Source organism: Pangasianodon hypophthalmus, chromosome 14, assembly GCF_027358585.1.
Source record: "Pangasianodon hypophthalmus isolate fPanHyp1 chromosome 14, fPanHyp1.pri, whole genome shotgun sequence".
NCBI lineage: Eukaryota > Metazoa > Chordata > Actinopteri > Siluriformes > Pangasiidae > Pangasianodon > Pangasianodon hypophthalmus.
This window is the reverse complement of record NC_069723.1, coordinates 21681566-21705537: the sequence shown is the minus strand read 5'-3', so window position 1 is coordinate 21705537 and position 23972 is coordinate 21681566. Positions and strand designations below refer to the sequence as shown.

At 35.4% G+C, this 23972-nt stretch overlaps 2 long non-coding RNA genes across 4 annotated transcripts in view; one reads left to right on the top strand and one right to left on the bottom strand.

Moving 5' to 3' along the window:
* Nucleotides 1–534: 534 nt before the first annotated feature.
* Nucleotides 535–22162, bottom strand: LOC128320083 (uncharacterized). 2 transcript variants are annotated; one of them, XR_008303531.1, is made up of 2 exons: nt 21170–22162; nt 535–1479 (listed from the first exon to the last, which is right to left on the bottom strand). It is a non-coding gene; the product is annotated as an uncharacterized LOC128320083 (long non-coding RNA). The 2 variants fall into 2 exon arrangements; XR_008303530.1 differs by lacking the exon at nt 21170–22162 and adding an exon at nt 2126–2491.
* The window catches only part of LOC128320082 (uncharacterized), a 45521-nt gene continuing 24083 nt past the window's right edge, over nt 2535–23972 (top strand). The window contains exon 1 of one of the 2 annotated variants that reach the window (XR_008303528.1): nt 2535–2819. This is a non-coding gene — a long non-coding RNA (uncharacterized LOC128320082). The remainder of the gene's footprint in view (nt 2820–23972) is intronic. The other variant, XR_008303529.1, reaches the window with a different exon arrangement.

Genomic DNA, 23972 nt, shown 5'->3' with positions numbered 1-23972 from the left:
TTCACTTAATTTTTATATGTTGTAATTTCATCCTGAGGGTGAAAAAGGTTCTGACATGATTAATCTTGGTTTCATTTTTTTACGTCACAAAAACTTTTTAACAGGGAACTTCATGTGTATATCCATAAACCCAGTGTATTTATGCTATATAACACATTATAAATGCATATGAACACAGAATTCATAGGAAATGATTCCAAAATTTGTTTATTAAAAAACAGTTTTTGCACTTATTGGTACCTATAACTATTTATGAGCAATTGCACAGGCTTATGCATTATAAGCTCTTATTTATGCTATATAACATGTTATAATGCATTACAAATGTAGGATTCATAGACACACACACACACACATTTCTGTGCATAGGATATATAGAGCATATAGGATTATACATATGTAATGTATAATATATTGTATGTATGTAACTTCCATGTAATATCGTGTAATAATAATTTTTTACACTTAATCCTAAATCTAACCCTAAACGTAATCAGAGTAACCACAAATAAATGGTTTTAGTTTTTAAAAAAAAAAAAAAAGAATCATCTAACTTTCATTTTTTTAAAAAGTGCTTTGTCATGACTATCTTGCTGTCATTTTTTGTGGTTTTCCAGGACATTTTAGGTCCTGACAATTCTCAAAAACAAACTTCATTTTTAATCCATCTAAATTTGATGTTTATGGATTAGCAGGTCTCAGTGGGAAATGTGGATGCTAAAAATTAGAAGATGGTCTGAATTTAAACAAACGAGGGTGATTTGGTTGATTACAGATCTTTTAAAAACAAGGAGAACACTTACATTTACGACATTTGGCAAACGCACTTATCCAGAGTGACTTGCAATTATCTCATTTATACAACTGGGCAGTTGAGGGTTAAGGGCCTTGCTCAAGGGCCCAGCAGTGGCAGCTTGGTGGTGCTGGGATTTGAACTCTCAACCTTCCGATCAGAAGTCCACACCGAAATATGTGCAAGTGTAGAGATTGTGTAAGAATGTCTGACAGCTGGCTGACTCCCTTTGCTCAGCTTCACTTTGCTCAGCTTCACTTTTGAGCATACTCACGTCTTGTGACAGCACGTTAACAGGCAGAGGAAGTATGTCTTGATCACATGAGCTTGAACTTGTTCCCAACACGAGCTGTGATTACGGATAAACGGCTCATGTGGAAATGTGATAAAGCTAGTTGTGAAAGTCTGAAAGTTCACAGCTTGCCTTAAGGAGCTGTAACGTATTTGTTATTGTGCTCCAGTTGGCCACAGTCGTCATGCTGACGTCCCAGGGCGTCCAAAAGCATCATGACCGGCTCAGGGCCGTGTCATGCAAGGGAACTTCCCAAAGGTGATGTAAGATGTTTATATCGGATACCAAAGAGCCGTGGTTTGATTCTCATGCACACTTCAGATCTTCTGGGAATTCATGTGAGGGGATGTTTTTTGTAAGTATATTTTTATTGGGTATATATAGTAACATCCGTCTGAAAAGAAACAAACAAACCAACAAATAAATACATTTTAAAAATTGTACAAAATTTGTATAAACAAATTAAGAGTACATAAATAAGTATATAAAATAAGTATATAATAATAATAATAATAAAAATAATAAATAAGAAGTAAAATAGATAGATAAATAGATAAATAAATAGTTAGATAAATAAATAGATAGATAAAAATAATTGAATAAATTAAGAAATAAAACAGACACAATTATCTATTAGTTTAAACAGAATTAATGTAAGATTAAACTCTTTTTTAATGCACATTAATAAAGATGCACATTATACAAATTTGTACGAAAATAATGAAATTTAAATTCCAATAATCCCAAACTAATCTCGGAATTAAACACAAGCTCTTTATGCAGAGTGATCCAATTTCAGTTCAGTTGCAGTCTTGAACACGTGAATTATTTCTTTTCCAAAATTTTTTTTTTTTGGTTTCTTCTTTAAGAAAAGAAGAAAGAAAGTAGCTGTTGGGAAAACGTTGTACATTATTCACTGACTAAATTCCTCAAGAAAGTTCTTACTTCACCAGTTTCAGTGTGCACAAAGTTTTCTTGCTCTGAGGCTATAGTGTTAAGGTTAGTTTCTGAACAACTGAACGACACACACACACACACACTTGCCCTTGCTGACTGTAAGACCTCAGCTCGACTCGGCTCTCGCCTGACTGGGCCTCTGGGATCCTGGCCTTTGCATTCCAGCGCTGGTCTGAGGGGCTGCGTCTCATATTCAAGAGGGAGGAAGTTTCTGCAGGGCAGGGATTATGCGCACTTTCTTTGCATCGCAACCCCCCTCCAATCCCTCTCTCCCTCCCTCTCTCTCTCTCCCTCTCTCTCTCTCTCTCTCTCTCTCTCCCTCCCTTCCTCGCTCCCTCATTCCCTCTCTTCGCTCTGCTGCTTCCATAAACCGAGCCTGCTCCGAAAATCCAGACCTGAACCACCTCCTCAGGTGGACGCAGCTTTTCAGCTTTTGTTCCAGCTGGATCTCCCCCCCTCCCCCCCTCCCCCCCACCTTCAGTCCCCGGCTTTCGGGTTGCTTTTCTCTTTTTTTTTTTTTTTCCTTTTTTTTTTTGGCTCACGTCATGTGGTAGGGGCTTAGGGATTCTCATTGGAGAGGAGGACAGGGAAGCAGTCGAGCTGCACAGTGCTGAAGCCGGTGCTCCGGCGCGTGCTCACGCGCGTGGATGGAGAGACCACGAGTTTCCTCCGTCGAATTGAACTTTCTCAAGATTCTACAGTGAGTCAAGGCATAAAAGATGAAAGATTTAAAGGATGCTTATTCTCATTCAGTAGTTCTGCAGTATTTTGGATGAGGTAAGTGCAAAAGTCTTTTCTGGTAACTTTTTTCTTAATAATCACAAAGGCGTTTTCACGCTGCAGCAGGCGTGTATCTGTCTGCGATAGCATTCCATGAACGTTCCGTGAAAGTTCCCCGATCGTTGGTTTTGTAACCTACTATTTGATTAATGAGCGCCTGGCTGAGCTGTCTTTCTGCGCTCTGTAAACACACTCGCTCATGCTTTATCTGCTAGAGACAGCTTTGTGTTAGAGTTCCACACAAGTTGAAATGTGTGACGTGGGAACAGTTTCGGAGTCTTTACATTATATACACAGGAAGCATCTGATTTTTAAGACCATGTAAAAAGAATAGTTGAGCCAAATGATCAAGTATTACGCTTATTTCAAGTTAAGAATCTTTTTGAGGCTTTATATTTTAATCCATCACCTTTGGTTTGATTTTTGAGTTTTCCTTTTTCCAACTGGAAATGTGAATGGTTTAAATGTTGGAATTGTTTAAACAATAATTCTTATATGGTTTAATATGTTAGTAATTTCACACGGATGCTAATAATTCATATTCTGGTTTGTTTCCTATAAAAAAAAATCCACAAATAATATTATATATGTTAATAAATTATTAAATTGTACATCATACACTGCTGAATATTAACCACACGTGAATAGCTTCAAGCTCGAAACTAAAATCTTCTAACCACACGTGCCTTATACATCTATCATCAGGCAAAGGTACCTAAGGCAGATGTTAATCATTGATATACTCATGTGTTCCTTATGAAAATAACCTACAAAGTTTCATACATTTATATATTAAATCATACATCATGCTGATCTTAACCACACGTGAATGGCTTGGAGCTTGAAACCAAAATCTGCCCCATTTTTTTTTTTTTTTAAATAACCACACATGTTTTGTAGGTTTCAACACCAAAGGTCTCTTGAGGGAAAAGCAGGAAAGCCATTCATTTTACCAATTACACTCTACTGGAATGTTTGGCTCTTGTATTTCTTGTAAGTCCAAGATATTTCCAGTTGAGTTTTGCGTAAAGGTTCTGGCACAATGAAATAAAAACCTTCATGCACTTCAGTATTCATGTATAGCCATACAAACAGTGGTTTGTTGACCGTGCTGTAAAAATATCACTTGTTCCAGCATTTCCGAGAGTTTTCCCATTCCGCTGCCAATTTTAATTTAAAATGTCTCCTGAGCTACAGTTTTGCAAGGAATTAAACAGAAAAAAAAGGCCTGAAATCTTAGCGCGGAACCCCGTGGAAGTTAAGTGACTTTCTGGGATTTGGGCTTATGAGTATAAACATAGCATTCTTTTGATAATTCTTCTAATAATTAAAAAAAAATACACAAATGTGATTAAATGGCACAGATTTCGGTCGATGAATCAGATGCTAACTTCATGTATTGTTGTTTAGCTCAGAATCTTAATCTTAAGCGTTTGTATGAATGTGTGATTAGAAAAAAAAAAGACTAACACTTTATTTTAAGGAACACATACAAGGGGTTAATGAACATCTTTCTGTTTGTTGAATAAAACTCAAATCAGACACTTAATAGACACTTTACTGACAGTGTATTAGTCTTTATTCATAACAGCCTGTACTGCTACTTAACTAAACAGCTGTTATTTAAAAATGACTCATACTTGCATTATTAGTTGTAATAAATCTCAACAAACACTTTATTAAAACTCTTTTGAGCATGACTTAATAACCTAAATGTCCACGTTAGACCTTAAGTAGCGTCAAGTGTCTTCTATAGGTTATCGAGAACGTGTTACGTTTCAGTCAGTAATTACTGATAACTAAAATTCTGCTATAGTATATGGAGCACGTTACATTCATGAGTGACTTATGTAGGTTTTATTAGCTCATAAACAGACAAACTGGTCACTAGAACCTCGAAGTTCAACATGGACATTCAGGTTATTAATTCATCCTCAATAACAAGGTTTTAATAAAGTCTTGCATTAATAAATAATGCAATAATTACTCATTTTCACCTAACAGATGTGGGGTTATGCAGCGATACAGGTTGTGATGAATAAAGGCTAATACGTGAGCTTCATTAAACAAATAACACAACCTTATTTAACCACTTATGTATGTTCCTATGAAAAAAATGAAACCTTAGAAAGAAACCTTAAAGGTCCTTCTGCTTGTTCTTTCTGGGGAAACTCTTAAACACTCTACGGTTACTTTTTAGACAAGCTAAGAATCTGTCTGAAGAGCATTTGAGGAAGCCTTTTTTCTACGTGTGTATCAACTCGTTAGCACTTGATCCACAGGGAAATGAGAACCTGTCGTCCATGATGGATTTAAATACGCTGGAATGGACCGGGCTCTAATTTTGGCTGTGAAGGTCTGTAAGGGTTAGATACAGATCTGAAGGCAGATTGGCAAGATTAAGATAAACTATTGAAATATTACATAAAAATGTCGATTTTTTTTTAGTAAGAAAATGCTAAAAATACTAAATTATTACATGTTTTGATGGTTTGAGATGCTTGAGGCTTCTATTGCTAGTAGACTTGGTAACATTTGGAAAAGAAAGAAAGAAAGAGAGACAGAAAGACAGAAAGAAAAGCATTTCATCATTTTGCAACACTTGTTGTTAGTGTGTTATGAGTGGCCACGAGGCATAATAACACATCAAAATAAAATAATGCAAATGACACAATGTCAGCTGCAGCTTATAAATTATTCTGTTATAGATTACAGTATTAGATTTTTAAACCTTTTTCTAGATATTTTTACATATTTCAAATTAGAAATTGACATTATTCTAGTGGCAGATGATTTTTGAACTTATTTAAGCATGTATTTCTAGAAAGAAGCAAAACTGTCTGACAATACAATAAAACAACCATTTTAAGATTGAAATGAATAAATATGTCTAGAAATACACTTCATGGACTTCATATGTGTTATATAATAATCTCATAGTGAGAAATATTAGACGACTTTGCCTTCATTGTAGCTGTTTTTACTTGCTAAGATATTATTCTTTGCAGTGTAGAAGTGTAGCCACTGCGTTTTCTTTTCTTAAATCTTAAACTTTAAACCTTGTTCTGCATTCCTAAATGTTCATACTGGGAAAAACGAAAGACTTAGACATTTCTGGTGAAGACCACATCAATAATCAGCTAGGAAAACATTCATAACATAGTATAATACATTCATAAGCCATTAGAGACATTGTTTTAATTACTTGATATTGGCATTGTTTTTATTACTTATATGAAAATGCAGTACATTTTATAGCAAACTTAATTATGCATCGTGTATTCTTAACATCATTCTTTATAAGTAGTGTTTATAACGCATTATAACACATTGTTTCACCAACGCCAAACAAATTCAACTCCACTTTGTTATTTTCAGAAACTCATCAGCTCACAATTACAGCTTATGAAGGATTATAAGTAGGTTATAGTATCTTATGCCTGTCCATAATCTACACTCATAAATGAAATGTACTGTCTATACATTCATTAACTTGTTACTGTATCTCTGTAACATAATGCATTATGCAAACCTATAGTATTGATGATATAATGTGTGAAGTAAGGAATAAAACACTCAGGGGCATGTTGTTATAGGAAAATAACAAAGGATAGAATGGTGTGATGTGGCCAGATGTGTAGCAGAGTTATTGCTACTACACCAAAGTTGAGTATACTCTTATATTACAATTTTCAATGCATTAACTAATGGCACGTCATAACTTTTATCCATTTATAGTCACATTTAATGCTGTGGAACATCCTCGAGACAAATTCATTTCTGTTATGACTTTTCCTCTTGCTTAAAATGCAATAATAAATAACGCAGCTTGTCATGTTTCTGAGAAACCAGAACGAGTGAACTCGTTAAAAAAAGTACAGACTGACACTGGAGACTCCTTCCATCTCCTCTTCACAACTTCACCACATTCTTCATTCAATAACAATGTTTTTTAAATGAGTTTATTATTAGTGTTAGATTATGTGGAGTATTCGTCATACAAGTCCCTGTGAACGAGTTGTTACTATAGAAACGATAACATTTTACAACAAGTGCATTAATATAGTGAATTACAGATGCACTACTGTCAGAGCTGCTGTTATAGAAAATTAATCAACACCTTCAGACAAATGAGAAGCAGAATTCAGCAGTGCTGTGGGGTAAAAAATTGTCTTATAAACACATTAGAACATGTTCTGAGTGTATTTTTAGGTCATTATACATATGGCATTTATAGAATTTGTTAGTGAATTAACCTATAATTAGAATACATATTCAGATAAAATACTATTTTTTAAAAATGTATTTAAGAGTGGGTTATGACAAGCTAAAAATATGTAAAGCATAAATGGCAAATTTGTTTTAACTGAATAACAGCCTCACGAGGCCAGGCTAGTGCTAATTGCTGTCATCTGTCCACTCCAATGAACGTGCTGTGCTGAAGAAAACCGCCGGAGTTTCAAAGTTTGTCTAACCTCGCAGAACGGATGTTTGGAGGAAATGACTTGACAGGAGCACACAGTGTGTCAGAGTGTCTACGGTGCCTCATTGATTTCCACAGGAAACGTGCTTCTTGTTCTTTCTCGGATGTTCATTCAGGCCAAGGGACTTTGGGTTGAAAGTTTAATTGTCAGTAGACACACAGAGTTACTCGTTTTCCCAATATTTACTCGATGTTATGTAAAAGACTGAGGATTTGTGTATTACAGCTTTACAGACTCGAGTTTTTACGTTCGAATGAAACGCTAAAGTGTTGCGAGCACTTGCTTTGAAAATAAAAGGATTCAATGACAATTCATTAGAATATCAACAGAAGAAATTCCACCCTGAAAGACTGATATGTGAATCTTTATAATTATCATGTGATCTTCAGTAGGGTTCGAGATTTATTGTCATGAAATTCTTCTTTCATTGAAAGAATGTTGCTCTATTTTCACTTTGGTTAATTGTTTCCTACATTACCCAGGACTACCTGCTGGGAGTACCCGGGACTACCTCTATATCTAAAGAGAGCGATGCAGCGGCGCTTTAGTCTTTTAGTCTGTCCAGCTCTCTGACCTCCTCATTTGTACGCTGTACTCAAACAGATCAGCTTTCAAATCCAATCAGCTTTCTAATCCCAGCGTCAGCGTCATCACGTCTGTCATCGTATAGATAACGAACTAGCTGAGCCGAGTCTGAACTGTGTCATATAGCTGCATTGCATTCTGGGACTTTGAGTCCAACGTCTCCACTACTTCTAGGTTGAAATTCTGATTAACCCTTTCATGCATGAATGATTTATATGCATATGTAGTTTCTTTAGTTTTAATTTTTTTAATATCTAACAATTAAATGGATTGTTATCATGATGCTGAACATCGCTGGAAAGTGAGCGAGAGAAGTCTTGTTTTTAGGAGCTAACAGTAAAACCTGATTATGCCTTATATTTTAGATGGCTGAAATGTTTTTCTTATGAAACTCCATTGTAGCTATAATAGCTAGTTATAATAGTGTCCTCCTGTGAAATCAGCACTATAACTGATGCTAACTTCTCACAGGAATAATGAAAATACAGCACCAAACAGGAAATTAGCACCAGAGTCATATTTACTGTACGTCACAATGGAGTTTCCTTTAAGACAGACACATGTTTAACGTCATTCCACACTGAATATGAGCATCACCGTTCTTACTGGCCTGCTATTGGATTTGGCAGAATTTCCAGTCCTTGAACTTGAACAAACTACTTTCAGAGATTATCACTAGCTTCTAGTAAGCACAATCTAACACGATTAGCATGAACCTTTTGTCATTTTTTTAAAATCTACAGTAGGAATCCTTTCAGTATGTATAATGAAACTGTCCTATTGCATCGCCTCTCCTTGACTCCATCTTATACAAAGGAAAGTCTAGATGTATTCTTCAGAGATAATGTGAGCGCAAGCAGCCGATGACAAAACGAACGTTTCAAAATATCTTCAAGGTTGTTTTTAAAAGAATGGAGATGGGGAAAAAAAACTAACTGTGTCTGCTCATATTCACATCCTAGTTCACATTCAAGTTTACAGAATAACATAAAATAAAAGTTTTCTTTTCGTGATTCATCAGCTCTTAAAGGCTGTGAGATTCAGAAGCAGGGGTTAGGAGAAATACAGGAAAGTTTCGGTGGAGAACAATGTTATAAAATGAACAGTTAAGCAATTTTGAGAAAATCCGAGAAGCTTTTTTTCATAAACATCAACCAATATTAATTTCTTTTCACTAGATTTCTTTTCGTTGTTTCAATTCTCTGTAAATAATAGATATAGAAAAACACTTGATTCTTTTTAAATTATTGTTTATAAGATATTATTTCACAAAATTGATAAATTGTTGTCAGATTCCAGTCCTACACTGCAAAAAAAAAAAAAAAAAAAAGATATCTTAGCAAGTTATACTTATACTCATTTAAAGCTTTACATTTTCTTATTCTTCTGGCAGATATTTTTGCTTCTTTCTAGAAAAATCTAAAAACTATCTGCCAATCAAACATGACTATTTCAAGCTTGAAATTACTAAAAATAAAAAAAAAATCTAGAAATTAGGTTTAAGAATCATATACATTGGTTTGTTGAAATCTTTGAATAGAAAATATATCAAACTCTCCAAAGAACCCATAAAGAACTGTTTGGATTTCTTAGTACTTGATTTATGGGAAAATGAGAACATGCATTTTGAAAGTATTTTTTTAAATACAACTCACTCTGATATATTTGAGTTTTGAGGTCAGTTTACTTTCCGGTAAAGTCTCTTTAATTTGCGAACCTTTAGCACACACAAAAAAATCTCTTTTCCATAATGTTTCCTCCACCTACCTTGTGTTTATACAGTTATTCTTTGTAAATCAGCTGCCACACACCCAATACTATTCAGTTTTAATGTGTGTCGCGCTTTTAACAATAGACATTAGCACAAAACTCTGGCTGTAGATTTGGATGTGTAATAAAAAGGAAAAAAGTTTGCGGTGACATAAGGAAGAAATCTTCTCATGCATATCATGTATCATGAAAATGTCTTTAAACGCTACAGTATGACGTTATTTTTACTTTTTGACACATTTTGGTCACGCCTTGTCTATACAAGTGTACGTGAGAAAACTGGAATGGAGAAAACATGCAGAAGTGTTTAAACATCAACCGAAATCCAGATTTATTTATGCCTTAAAATCTGGTTTTGATCAAATGCATTAATGTAATTAAAGTGTGTGTATTTGTATGAAAGAGAAAATTGGTGTTTGTTATTTCTCAGGAAAACTAAGGCCTTGGTGCATCTCCAGCATGTATAGATGAGTGTTATCTACAGTTCTGTTCCATTGTAAACATGGATTTTGGATGTAACGTGATCGTGTAGTTAAAGTGTCGCTGTTTGGAGTCAGTGCCTGAGGGTTTGAAGGCTCAGTTTGGCCTGTAAGAAGAGCTGAGCATAATAATGGCCATGCTCGCTCTTTAAGCCAGTCCTCTCCATCAATACTTGGCTGAAAAAGCGAGGGAGAAAACACACAGCTAGGGTTTCAGTGGAATCCATCTCCTCCAGGCCAAAGTTGAAGCCCTACTGTAAGCCTCGAATAGATCCTCTAAATGACCGAGAGCTGATGTCATGCTCTTCTTGTGTGTTTGTGGAGCTGGACGCTGTGGCACCACCGCAGAGCCGGGATTCAGGGCTGACGCATTTCCACTTCAGCCATTTATACGACATTGGCTTTACTTGTCTTAATCAGATATCTCACATTTACAAATTCATCCCAGTTTTTTATACCAAGTTATATAAAGAGTTATGATGGCTAAGGTTTGGGTTAGGGGGGCGTGGTTAGCGTTTGTGCCTTTGCTTATGACTGAAAAACTAAATCTGAACAAAAATAAATACTGAACAAATTCCATCCACAGAGTTCTTGTTTATTTGTGCAAATATCTCGAGATCATGTTGGGAAAGCATTGAAACGAAAAAAAAAACAAACAAACAAACAAAAAACCCTCAGACTTATATTCTAGATAACAGTGATGAATTAAAATTAAAAGTAGATGTAGCGGGTCAAAGTCATACTTGAACAAAAATGAAAAAGCATTTAAAAGTAATAAATCATTTATTTTAGTGAAATTATAGGTTAGCACTTTTTGACATGGTCTTGCAAATTTGTAACACTTGTAATTTGTAAACTCAAAGGTGAAGGTCAGGGTTAGGGGTTAATGTTAATGTTTGTGCCTTTTCTTACTACTGAAATGTGTTTTTGTTCCTTTGAAATTGTGCGAATATCTCATGAGATCATGTTAGGAGAGCGTTGGAAAAAATGTATGTCATACTTCTAGTGTCATCTTCTTAACAGTGATGAATTCAAATTAAAAACAGATGCAGTGAGTCAAAATTATTTTATTTACACTTATATTTTAAGGGCTTTTTTCTTAGTAATGATATGGGCTTGTAAATCTGCAGCCATTTGCACAACTCCAGTTATATAAAAGGTCTTGCAGCCTGGGGTTAGGGTTAGGGTTAGGGGTGAGGTTAATGTTTGTGCTTTTTCTTATTACTGAACTTGAGCAAAATCCATCCACATTTGTAGACATTTCTCCAAATGTCTCATGAATTAATGCCAGCAAGTACAGAAATCTATACTTTATAAAGAGTTTGAAAGTGAATAGTAATTTATTTTAACTGAAACAGACAGTCGTTGTTTTACACGTACAAACTGCAAACAGTGTCACTGACTGGATGTTTTAAAATATTGGTAATAATCCAGTTTAAGAGGACTGAAGCTTGATGGACTGAAGGTAAAAGAAAAAATATTTGAGTCATGATGTATGAGATTAGTAACGACGATTGAGAACGTCTAAAAAAAGTAAGGAGTGAAAATCTGAATTAGTTCGTCCATTACACTCAGATAAAGATCCATTAAAAAATAATAAAAAAATCTATAAAATGTAATGAACTACAACGAGTTCTGTTGTGTAATTAAAGCGAATAGTGAGTTGGTCAGTAATTAAAGTATCAACACAATACTGCAGCACTAATGCATTCTCAGGTCTGATTGGTCAGAAGGTGTTGATTAATTTCCTACAGCAGCAGCTCTGACAGTAGTGCAGCTGCAAATCACAGGTTTATATTAATGCACTCATTTCTATAGTAATATAAACGATTAAAAAACATGTAAACATTGATATGTCGATGTTTTTATGAGGAGAATTTTATTTAACGTTTATGGAAGGAGTCTCCAGTGTCAGAACCATGTAATAATCAGAGATAAAGCTGTGACTTTATGTTTCCCGACATCTTCAGGACTGAGGAGTTTACGCGTTCTGGTTTCTCGGTAACGTAATGACAAACTGAGAGAGAAAAAGTGAGGCTGGTGAGGGAACGACTGAAGTGATAACAGGAGCTCGCTGACTTCTGAAACATTAAATGTGACTCTAAATGGACAAAAAGTGTCATTCTGTAATTTTAAATAAATGTAGTCGTTGCCAATTTGCTGTAGTATAAGAGGAATAAAACACTTCAGGATTTACTGTTATTGGAAAATAATCAACTTCAGGGCGATAGCAGAAAATTCATCATTTCATCCTGTTGTTGATTATTTTCTTACAACAGCATGTCCCTAAGTGTTTTATTCCTTACTTTACACTTTTTTTTTAGAATAATGGTAACTTAATTAACCTTATCTGGAAGATTGCATTTGTCTTCAATCATGATCAGTCTCCACTTCCTGGTCCTCCACCATCGACAGAAAGAACAGGAAGTCCCCGGTGTTCATCATTTTTATTCTTATCGAGCCTGATGGCTGCTTCCGGCAGGGGCTGATGGGAGATGGGGGGGTAAACGTTGGGGAAGTGAGGCCAAGGGAAAGTGTCAGGGTCACAGCACATGTGTGCATCATTAACGAGCCGGTGTAATTAGTGCATAACACCCAGATAGAGTTCTGTTTCCTGTGGATGATTTACTTTCCAGGGCTGTGTCGAGCAGGTTTACTTTACTTTACTCCGCCAGCCTGATGTTTCCTGAATTAGTCTTCTGACCGTGACTGACAGCTGATTATTCAGCTCTGTAATTAAGCTGACCTGCAGATCAAACATTATTTTTTTCCTCACTTAAAGAGCTGATTAATTTTTTGCAAGTTGGTATTTTTAATAAACTTGGACTATACACTTAAAAAAAGGTTCTTCAACGGGTTCTTTGTATAGCTTCCTTCCTAAAACGGTTATGGTTTGGAACCTTTTCTGATACGAAAACACTTTGTTTTAGGCTTCAACTAAAAAGCTTTAAGGGTTCTCCTGCAGGTTCAGCTGAAGAACCCATAAGGGTTCGAGATTTTTACCTTTTTTACAACATAAGTCGAAGACTTATCATGTTTTGTTTTTTTTTTTCTGAATGCTGTTCTATTTTATTTTAAATTATTTATTATTAATGAATGGGGGTTCTTTGGACAGTTAATGGTTTTGGGTTTCTAAAGAAATTCTACTTGCATAACTTTTTCTGAAATGTAAATCTTCTGTTGTACAATTTTAGAGAGAAGCCTTAAAGACTCCATGTAGAAAATTTCAGCAGAGGATTTCCTTTTCAGAAAAGTTCTCAAGTTGAAGCTGTTTAATAAAGCTAGAACTATTAAACCATCCAAAAAAAAAAAAAACTCTGGAAAGTATCCCAAACCTCTAACTGTTCTCTGCTTTGTCCCTTTGAAGGAACTCTGAATGGTTCTATGTTCATATGTACATGCCTGTTCATAGTAGATTCAGCTTTGTCCCTGTAGGGGAATCTTTAAAGGGTCATTCAGGCTTTATTGGATTATTAATGGTTCTACGCCTCTTTAAAGGGTTCTACTCTTACAGGGAAAGGCTTAAAGGTTCTCCCGAAGAGACAAAGCAAAGACCCTTGAGTGTGCTACAACTCTACCCAAAGGGTTCTTGGTTCTAGCTTCCGAAAGACTTAAGACCTTTCTGAAAAGGACATTGTCTGTGGTAGGGTTCTATACAGAACCTTTAAGGATTCCTCAAAAGGGACAAATCAAAGAAAGCTGTAAGGAGAAAAGTTCAAAGTTGTCATTCAGAATAAAGCCTCACTTTGCAAGAAGAAAGAAATAAAAAGAAAAAATTTTTTTAAAAAATTAACAAATTAACCTGTGCAACATATTTTTAAGATGTTTATTTTAGTTTATTCTATTTATTAAATCTTTTAAACCAGATATTATACCTGTCCATGTACTGCGTCTTTCTGAGGAGACTCTTAAAGGTTCATTGTAGAAACAGAGAACCTTTAACTACCCAACTAACCCTTGAGAAACATTTTTTGATGAATGTAATCACTAAAGAAACTAGACCTTTGTAGTGTATTGTCTCTGCTGTCATATCTGGAAGCATTCCAGAAAATTTTCCAGGAAAATGTACTTTTGTTATCCTGACGTCTGTTATCAGCGGACTTGGCAAATATTTAGCTATAGCATTATTCTTCTAGGGAATGTCTCACTTCCTTGTGTGTCTTAGACATTTGGAATTCAGGTGGGTTTTATTAGAGATGCAGTTAGGTTATGGAAAGTCGGAGCGAGGCCATTTTTCATCTGTAGTTCTTGTCCTTGATTTCCCTCAACGATGGAATTTTTTTCCTTCTCACAGGGCAGCTGTTTTATTAACAATTCAGATGAGGATCAGCAGCAAAGCAGGAGCAGCTTATGGCATAAACGTGTGTGTTTGTAGCATAAGATCCTGCCTGCGAGGACCTGATGCGATGGACTTTAAGGCTGAAATGAAAAGCACACACATTCCTGCAGAGTACAAAGTAGACCGATCATTAGAGAAACAGAGAATAATGCACTAAGCCTGGTGTCTTTCTTCCAACATGGGACGTTTTCTCCTGAGCAGCGTGTTCTCGGGTTACCGCGTTCCTCCCCTCCTTTCTCTGTCTTAAATCTCCTCTTTGAATCATATAGCATTTAGAACATTTATGGACATGTTACTGTTAAAGACGTATTCTTTGCTTGAGTGTTGACTTGGGGACTGCAGCTGTATAAATCCGCAAAAAAACACACAGGCCACACAAGCTGTGTGTGCTCAGAAGAAAGTCCTCATCCTTGATTCGTTGGCTTGGTTGGTTCTACAATTTTACAACAAGATGCATCTTGCCATAGAGATCATTTAAAAGGCATTTAAATGTTCTCAAACTATTAAGCGCACAAAAGTGCTTTGTTAGCTCAGGAAAGCTTCTCGTTGTAATCCAAGCCGTAGTCGGTTTTACTTGTTTGTTTAGGGCTAAAGCACTGGGACGGGGTTTTTTTTTTAGCCTAATGCATAGTCAGTCATGTGACACAGCAGGTTCGGTTTTTTTTTTCTTTTTTTAGCTTATTCGTACTAACCATGAAATATAATGATATGCAGATATGGCTGTTGAAGTCAGGTAATAAATATAAAAAAAAATTAAACGAAGTTTATAAAGACCATTATAACACTGTGCTGTTGAATTCTCGAATCTGATTGGCTGGAAGGTGTTGTTTAATTTAACTCATTAATGCAACAAGTAACAATATATTCACAGAGACTTGTATGACGCACACACGCCACATCTAAGACTAATAATAAATAGAATGAAAATTTTGCTATTACTTAACAAAGGAAGACATCTAATTGGTGATATGGTGAAGTTTTCTTTAAGGAGATGTTTATTACATTAATGGAAGGAGTCTCCAGTGTCAGCGCTTTGTAGTTTGCAGTATCAAGCTCTGTCTTATTAACTTTAAGAGAAAGAAAAAAAGAGAGTCTGGTGGGAGAATGACTGTTAATAACTGCTATAATGTATATAATGTAAGTGACAACAGGAACTAACTTGTTGCAGATGTTCCACAGCATTAAATGTAACTATAAATGGATAAAAAGTCTGATGTGTTGTTCTTAAATGCTGAAACATTGCAGTTGCTTTGGGACATGCAACATGGTTTATTCTTTAGATATAATGTAGGATTAAAAGTAATTAGACAGCCACATGCACAACAACAAAACTGCCAACTCCTCTATCCTGAAGATTTTGCCAACTTTATTAATTAAAGAATGACACACTGTACTTTTTATCCATTTATAGTTACATTTAATGCTGTCGAATGTCTGTGAAACAAGTTAGTTCCTGTTATCACTTACCTTTTAGCAGCTACCAATTACCAGCCTCTCTTTTCTCTTGAAAGTCAAGAAGACAAAATGCAGCTTGTCATAAACTCGTGAAGACTTTAACATTACTGACTGTTACAAAGTGCTGACGCTGAAGACTCCTTCCATAAATGTTAAATAAACTTCTCCTTACCGAAAACTTCATCCCATCAACATTTTTTAAAATGCGTTTATGTGGAGTGCCCACTATACAAGTCCCTGTATAAGCTGTTACTCTCACAAAGATATCATGATTAATATACGTGGTATATGTGGTATAATATTGTATATTTATGTGGTATAATATTGTATATTAAAACATTAAAGCACTGTAAGTTTTGCGCCTATTCAGGACTGACACGAAGGCTAGAACACTAGCTTTCTTTAGATCTGTGTTTTTGTAGCTGCTACGCCATTTGTCAAACGTTTTTTTTTTGTGCTCTGACATAAAAGCTATTAACCACTCAGCACGGATGAGTGCAAAAGTTTGCATACCCTTGGATCAAAACAAGGAAGACAAAGACATGTACCAGCAAGCAATTTCATTTATTAGATTTCACAGACACTCCATCATTATGACAAGAAACAAGTATGTTCAAAAATCAAAATGATATCAATATAAACGTCTCCTCCTCCCTTTCTGAGTGTAATGTAAATATTCTTTAAACAGCTTGTATGCTCATCCTTTGCCTAACAGCCTTCAACAGATTTTGTGACATCTGGGCATCTTTGATTATTTCAGTTACACCCACAATTATTTTTTTTTACTTCTATTTTCACGGTTAAATAATAAAATAGAGGCACTTTTTGGATCAGAAAAAAACATGGAGAGTGCAAACTTTTGCACTCAGCTATATACTAATTAGTTGCATCTTGTGGGCTGGTTATTGCATGAGTTAAAATTAGTTCTTGTGGATATCAATCAATCTGAGTAATAGAAATCTGATGATGCACGGTCGGTCTTACAGCGCAGCCATTCTTAAAAATGCGCCTGTTTTTAAAATCTAATCACGTTCAGTCTGAACAGGTCGTGAAGCTTTGTTTTCGTTCTTTAGGAAGATCTCTGCATCTGCTTTCTGCCTAATCTACTGATGGCTCTATAAATAATGCATAGCATAGACTCAACCCTGGACCCGCAGAAAAATTACAACTGCTGTTGGCTTTATGGCCCATTCTGAGTCACGCATTCGGCCAGATCCTGAAGGACGTATTTAACGCCTGTCAGCAAGTCAAAAACACTGCATTATGGTTAAACCATCAGGTGTTGTTATGTCTATGACATCAGAGTACAATCCTGTCCCATGTGCTCAAAGTCGTTACTGTTGGCATCAGCCTTATAGCTGCCTTATTAGCGCTCTCTCGTCTGTAACAATGGAAAGTCATTTGAGTTGTTTAGAGTATGGCTCAGAGCTGGAACAGTATGAATTGAAAATAATTTGGACAGTTTTACATTCAGAATTCTGACAGAAAGGTATTAACAAAATAAATGTGAAGTTTTGTTCTGTAACCTGACTTTACATTTGCAACATTGTACAAAATTCGCAATGAAAAGTTAACAAAGGTTGAGGGAGGGAACAGGGGCGGAGTTAGTGTTCACACTTTTTCTTTTTTTTTTTTGATTCTGAAAAAATCCAACCACTTGTTCATTAAAATTCATTGAATTAGTGATTTTTGGAATAAAAAAAGGAGCTTCTTGTTTACTTTAAGCTTCTTAAAGCTTCTTGTTTACTTTAATGTGTGAACAGTAAGTGAATCAGTATATTTTGCTATTTGTTGTGGTATTCATATTAATCGGTATGAATTTGTTCATGAATAAATGCATAATGAAATCATGAATAAATGAATTAAAATGCATACAGACCTCACTGACTGGACTGGTAGCCAGGCAAATCTTTTATTTTGTTGAGTACTTGGAAGGAAATTAAAATGTAAGGAGTAAAAGTAAAATTTTATTAGACGATATCTGAGATGATGACTTAGCAACTATCTCAGTAAATATATAAATAAATAAATAAATGAATGAATAAAGCAACAAGTGGCGATCTGCGGGGTCCAAGCACCCTTCACAAATAGCACCCCTAGTGGCCAGGTCTTGTTGCAAGTTACAAAATACTGTTCAAGTTTCAAGATGGTAGCTCAATGCTAAACCTGTGAAATGCCTGCTGAAAGTTGATTGGCACCAAATTTCAGCTTGATCTTCCATATGGTTCCTGAGAAACAGCTATTTGAACTTAACCTCAAGTTAAATGACCACACCTCAAACTTGGAGGACCTCCTCAGAATCTTATCCTGAACATGAGCTACAACTTTCGTGCGAATCCATGCAAACAAACATTAGTTATAGCTGTTAGAGTAAATTAATCTCTGTCGTGCAAGGAGATTAACATATGCTGGTGATGTTGTTTAAAATTCTCAACATTCTTTTGATAATTATTGAGATTCAGTCTCTACTAAATATTCCCATACCTATTGTTTGGTCTGAACTATCAGTTTCTGCTGAGAAAAAAATAATTATATAATAAACAAAAACATACAAATAAAACCAATAACACTTAGTGCTTGGCCCCCTAAATAGATACTACACCTATTTAGGTCACTGGACTGGTATCCCTCAGAGTTATGTCTTATTTACCTTTAGTTTATATATTTTCCTTGGTAAAGTGAAAATAAAAAAATAATAGATACTTTAATCTTCTGATTCAATTTTACTTTTCAGGTGAAAATAAAAAAAAACATAAACGTGAGGGATACCACAACTGTGACAAGCAGTGGTACCATTTAGTATCTTTATTTTCCTGTGCGTGATGTAAATTATATCCTATGTTAACTGTTTTATGATGTTATATAACTGCAAGTGGTGATACGCAGGACCCAAGCACCCTTTGCGTATAGTGCCCCCAGTGGCCAGTTCTTGCCAAGAAAACTAAAGACACAATAGATGAACATCGATGATTGGCACCAAATTTCAGCTTGATTGGAATTACAGTTCATAAAAAATAGCTATTTAAACCTAACCCTGCCCCCTATAAATGACCACACCTGAAGCTTTGCAATTTTTTCCAGAACATGTATTGTAACTTTCATATGAATCCATGCAACTGGTTGATTCCTGCAAGAATTGATTGCCATGTGGCAGCCATATTGTGTACAAATCTCAAAAGGTTTTTGACAATTATTGAAGTTCAGCCTCTACCGAATACTTTGACACCTACTGTTTTTTTCTAGCAGTTTTAGCAGACAACAACAACAACAACAATAATAATAATAATAATAATAATAATAATAATAAATCTATAATGTAATCCTTTAGATTCAATTTCAATTTTCAGGTGAAAGATACAAACTAAAGAGACATAAGACTTAACCCTGAGGGATACCACAACACTGACAAGCAATGGTACCATTCAGTACCTTTGTTTTCCTCTGCATAATGTAAATTAAATCCCTTATCTTTGTTTTCCTGTGCGTAATGTAAATTATATCCTGTGTTAACCACGTTATGAGGTAACTGCAAGTGCTGATATGCGGGGTCCAAGCATCCTTTGCAAATATATAAACTAATGGGACATAAGATGTAACCCTGAGGGACACCACAACTGTGACAACTGCTGTTACAGTTCAATATGTTGGTTATGTTGGTTTTTTTTTCTATTTGTGATATAAATTAGACCCAGTGTTGACTGTATTATGATGTTAGAGCAAAGGAGCTTGTCTTTCACTGGCAAATAGAGAAGCTTATACTACAAATATGAAGGATTTTATACTGCTTTTGAAATTTAAATTAATATTCTCTGTATTCTCTCTATATATGTATATATTAAGTATATAATCGTAGCATGCATACGGACTATACTTCAGTGCATGTGAGCGAAACGGAGTTTATATTTCTGTACCACGCAGTAGAAAATGAGACAGATGGCGGCTGGCTGCTGTTTCTAGGCTACACACAAACGCTGCACTCGCATGTCTGGCTGCTCTCATCACAGCGTGTGTGTGTGCGTGTGTGTGTGTGTGTGTGTGTGTGTGTTGATGCTTCGTTTGCCTCCGAGGCTGTCTGAACCAATAGGACGTCTTCCTCAAAACGTCCTCTACCTAAATCAAGCTAGGACTGTTTATTTACAATATGTTTTAGGATTTATGACAGGATATTAGTGTTAAGAGGTTTAGGCATCGTGTGAAAGTTTGACTTGAACATTAATGTGTTATTTATTTATGGATTTACAACAATAAATAAGAGCTAGTGGAGAAGTATTAGCAATAAACGGGTTTATCCACACAGTTTACAGTGGAGATGTTAAAATACGCATGCTGATATGGAACTGATTTTGTGTTATTTTGTGTAAAAGGTATGCTTTAGTCTGTTCAAAAATTTCATAGCTTACACTGCTTACAAACTGTGTTAAAGATTTGACCATTAAAATAGATTGACCTTTTGTGTATTGTATTAAAAGCTGCATTTTAAAATCAGGGGGATTGATTTGGTGTTTTCAGAAAGTCAGTGTAAGTCTCAGTTAACATGGCAGCCCTGGATTTTATTTATTTATTTATTTATTTATTTATGCTCTAAACTGTCCTGGATTTTGCATGGCAACAGGGTAAAGCAAGAAAGAAGGGAAAAAAACAGCTAGTGATTTTAGATTGCACACATATTATTTGAATTAATGCATCGTAATGCTCGCAAAATTCAGTGTTAAAAAATATCATGTATCAGTTAGTGAAAATCATGTCTAGTTCCAGCTTGTAAAGAGTAAGGAGATGAAAATACAACTGTTTAATGTTTAAATTCAGTTAATGTATTGTGAATAAAACTAGGAATATCTGCGTATATTAAAAATATGAGCAAGATTTGCCTCATGTGAAATCATGATAAGAAATGCCCAAAAAAGTATATTTCTAGGTAAACAAAAATAGAGAAATAGAAAAATAAGTGCTGCATATTAAGTTAATAGAGGTAACAGAAGTGAGTAAAGATATTATAATTTAATTTATATATAAAATTGGACCAATAGGAGGAAAATCAGCATGCTGTGTACAGAACTCAGAAAGAAAAGTGCTAAATGTGTAAAATATTAAAGGGATTGAAGGTGAGAGAAAGAGAGGATGAGTGAGAGAGAGAGAGAGAGAGAGAGAGTTGGCCTCCAACATGAGCTTGATTAAAAAAAATGCTTGCTAAGCTATCCATTTCACACATACACAGAGAGAAGGTTCGATATTCACCCGATCGATGATAGAATGGGCACTCTGGCCAAATCAGACGGGGCTCCTTTTCAAACCGGCGTCTCTGTCGTCCCCCTGCTTCATTCTCCTCTAAGCGAAGGGACTTTCTAGATCAAGGCTGGACCATGCAGACACGTCTAGACCGGTAGAGCGGCGGTGACCGGCGGCTTTGGCCTTTGTGGAGGCGAAAGGCGAGTTGGGTCAGGAGGAAGAAAGTGAGGCGTGCCCTTTTTTCAGTGAGGGAACGACCCACGGGTGCGGAGAGGTAAGAAGGGCAGAGGCAGTGCGCTTCTGCTTCCATGGTTACTCACCAAATATGAGGCTGCTGCTATTGAGGAGGTTTCGTTCTCATGCTCTCAGCTGGCCCATGAGCTCGGAGGAAAAACGTGCACGAGGTTCATATCAGCTAAAAAAAAGGAACAATGGTAGCGGGTGGAGTGTATCACATGACCTTTTTTATTAACTCTAATCAATTTTATATCTAATCAGTCCATTTATTCAAAGATTCTTTGAGAAGGTCATGACTTAGTGAGGAAAATGGCATATACTCTAACAAAAAACATTTTGGTGTCCTAAACAACCTTGTGGTTTACACCGTGTATGTTACCATGCTGTACTGAGAAAATGATTATTGCTCTTTCTGTGGCTATAAAAATGGTTAAGAATCAAAGAATCTTCAGGAAACCAAAGATATTTCTTTTATGGCATTGCACTCGATCATTCCTGGCACTTTTACTAATTAAGAATGTTTCATTTTAGCATATGTATCTTTTTTCATTTTGAACTGGATCTCATGAAATATGTATCCAAATCCAAACTAGCAGAAGTGATGTGTTTTGTTCAGTTTTATACGAGTCGTAAGAAAAGGTATGAACTATAAAACCTATAAAACTTAACCCATGTAATCCCTGAATTTTAACACTATCATATACCTCATTTATTTAATTTAAATCAGTCCAAAGATTGTGTCAGAAGAGTCTAATGGACAAGAGTTGGTGAAGAAATTACATATATATATATATATATATATATATATATATATATATATATATATATATATACTTTATTGGACAAGAAATTTGTATGAATTTAAACAAACAACAACAATCAAGCTGTAACTGAAGAATAGGTATGAACAATAAGAGGCAAAAAGAGATGCAATGGTGAAAAGTCAAATGTTCTGTGATCTATATTTCTGTAACCTTTGTAACTTTTTATATGAATTGAGTTATATCAAGTGTTAAAAATTCACAAGAGGTAGCCCATGTTGGTGTACTGCACATCTTTATACTTAATGAGTCGATTTTTCATCTGTAGATTCTTTGGGAAGAGTATTGACATGCTGAGTTGGTACAATAAAATGCCATAAATATATCCTGTTGCCTATACTTATATTATCTCTCGGAAATATTATCCAAATTCAAACAAAGGCGATGTGGTTGAATGCTAACTCTGCCCTAAGGCTAAGTTTCACCTGTATAAATTTTGATTAGGAAAATCATGAATTGTTACAGATTTACAAGTGTGAGAAGACGAGTCTAAATAATTAGTCTTAAAGTGAAGAAAAATACTATTTTGTTACCTTTTGTGTCCAGATTAGTTGCATTTGGTTTATTTCATATGAATGGAGCTGGAAAAAAAAAACACTAACCTTGCCTCTAACCTCAGACTTAACCTTAAGCTGCTCAGGTCTGTAAGGCAAGATTGTGTCTTATGTATTACGAAATAATTTATGACTTGTTTGGCGTACAGACTTATTTTAGAATGCAGCTTGTTGCATAAACCTGTGGCTTTTCTGTGGAAAATAAATTACAAAAACAATCCCAAGTGTGGTTCCACTGTTAGTTTGACAGTTTAGGGTTGAAACAGTGTTGTGGAAGCAGTGTTGTTGCTGTTATTTTGTCTGGATGATATATTTGCATTCTCATTTATTCGCTGTTCAGTTTGAAGTTGGTTAGTTGTACAGTATTATAAGCAGCAGGATTTCTTTCTTTTTCTCTCTTTTTCTTTCTTTCTTGAATTTGTAATAATTTAGCCTCCTGACACTACAGTAGTCACATAGCCTTATCTGTCCACATATATATTTAAAATAGGGGCATTTTTACTGTTAAACTTATGTATCAAAATTTGGGGAAAAAAATACAATAAACACAGATGTTGATTTGCTTAGCTTAGATATTAATATATGTTTTATACATGACAGGTAAAATAATGTAAATTAAGATTGCTGACCTTTTAATTTGCTTTATTTTAGTTTGAGATAAAGGATTAAAAAGAATAATAATGTTAGTTATGAAAATCGATATCTCAGATAGGAATAGTGCTTTTAATAGCTTTTATAGCCAGAATATTTGTTGACATATTTCTTTTTTCTGAAATTATGAAGGAATTTTTGTTTGCTAGGATTTTTGGTCCAACAAACTGCTCGTGATATTATGTTAGTTTCTTCATGCCAGAGCAAAGGTGAGCAACATGTGAGACAAGTGAAGAACAGCGACACAAAAATCCTTCAACGTTTACTTACAAAGACATTAAATCTTTTTTAGACTCTATGAGTTTGAACAAATGAACTATAATTTAATCTAGTATGGTGCTGGTGGATTTCCTGTAGTTTGGTGCAGGAATGTTGCCTGGGTCCCACTCGCATGTCCACACACACACACACACACACACAGAGTGACGGAGAGTGAGACAGATGGCTCGTCCGCGGCCTCTTTACCGGAGGAGCGTGGGAAACTCAGGACTCACTGCAGCTCACCTGCTCTCTCTCTCTCTCTCTCTCTCTCACACACACACACACACA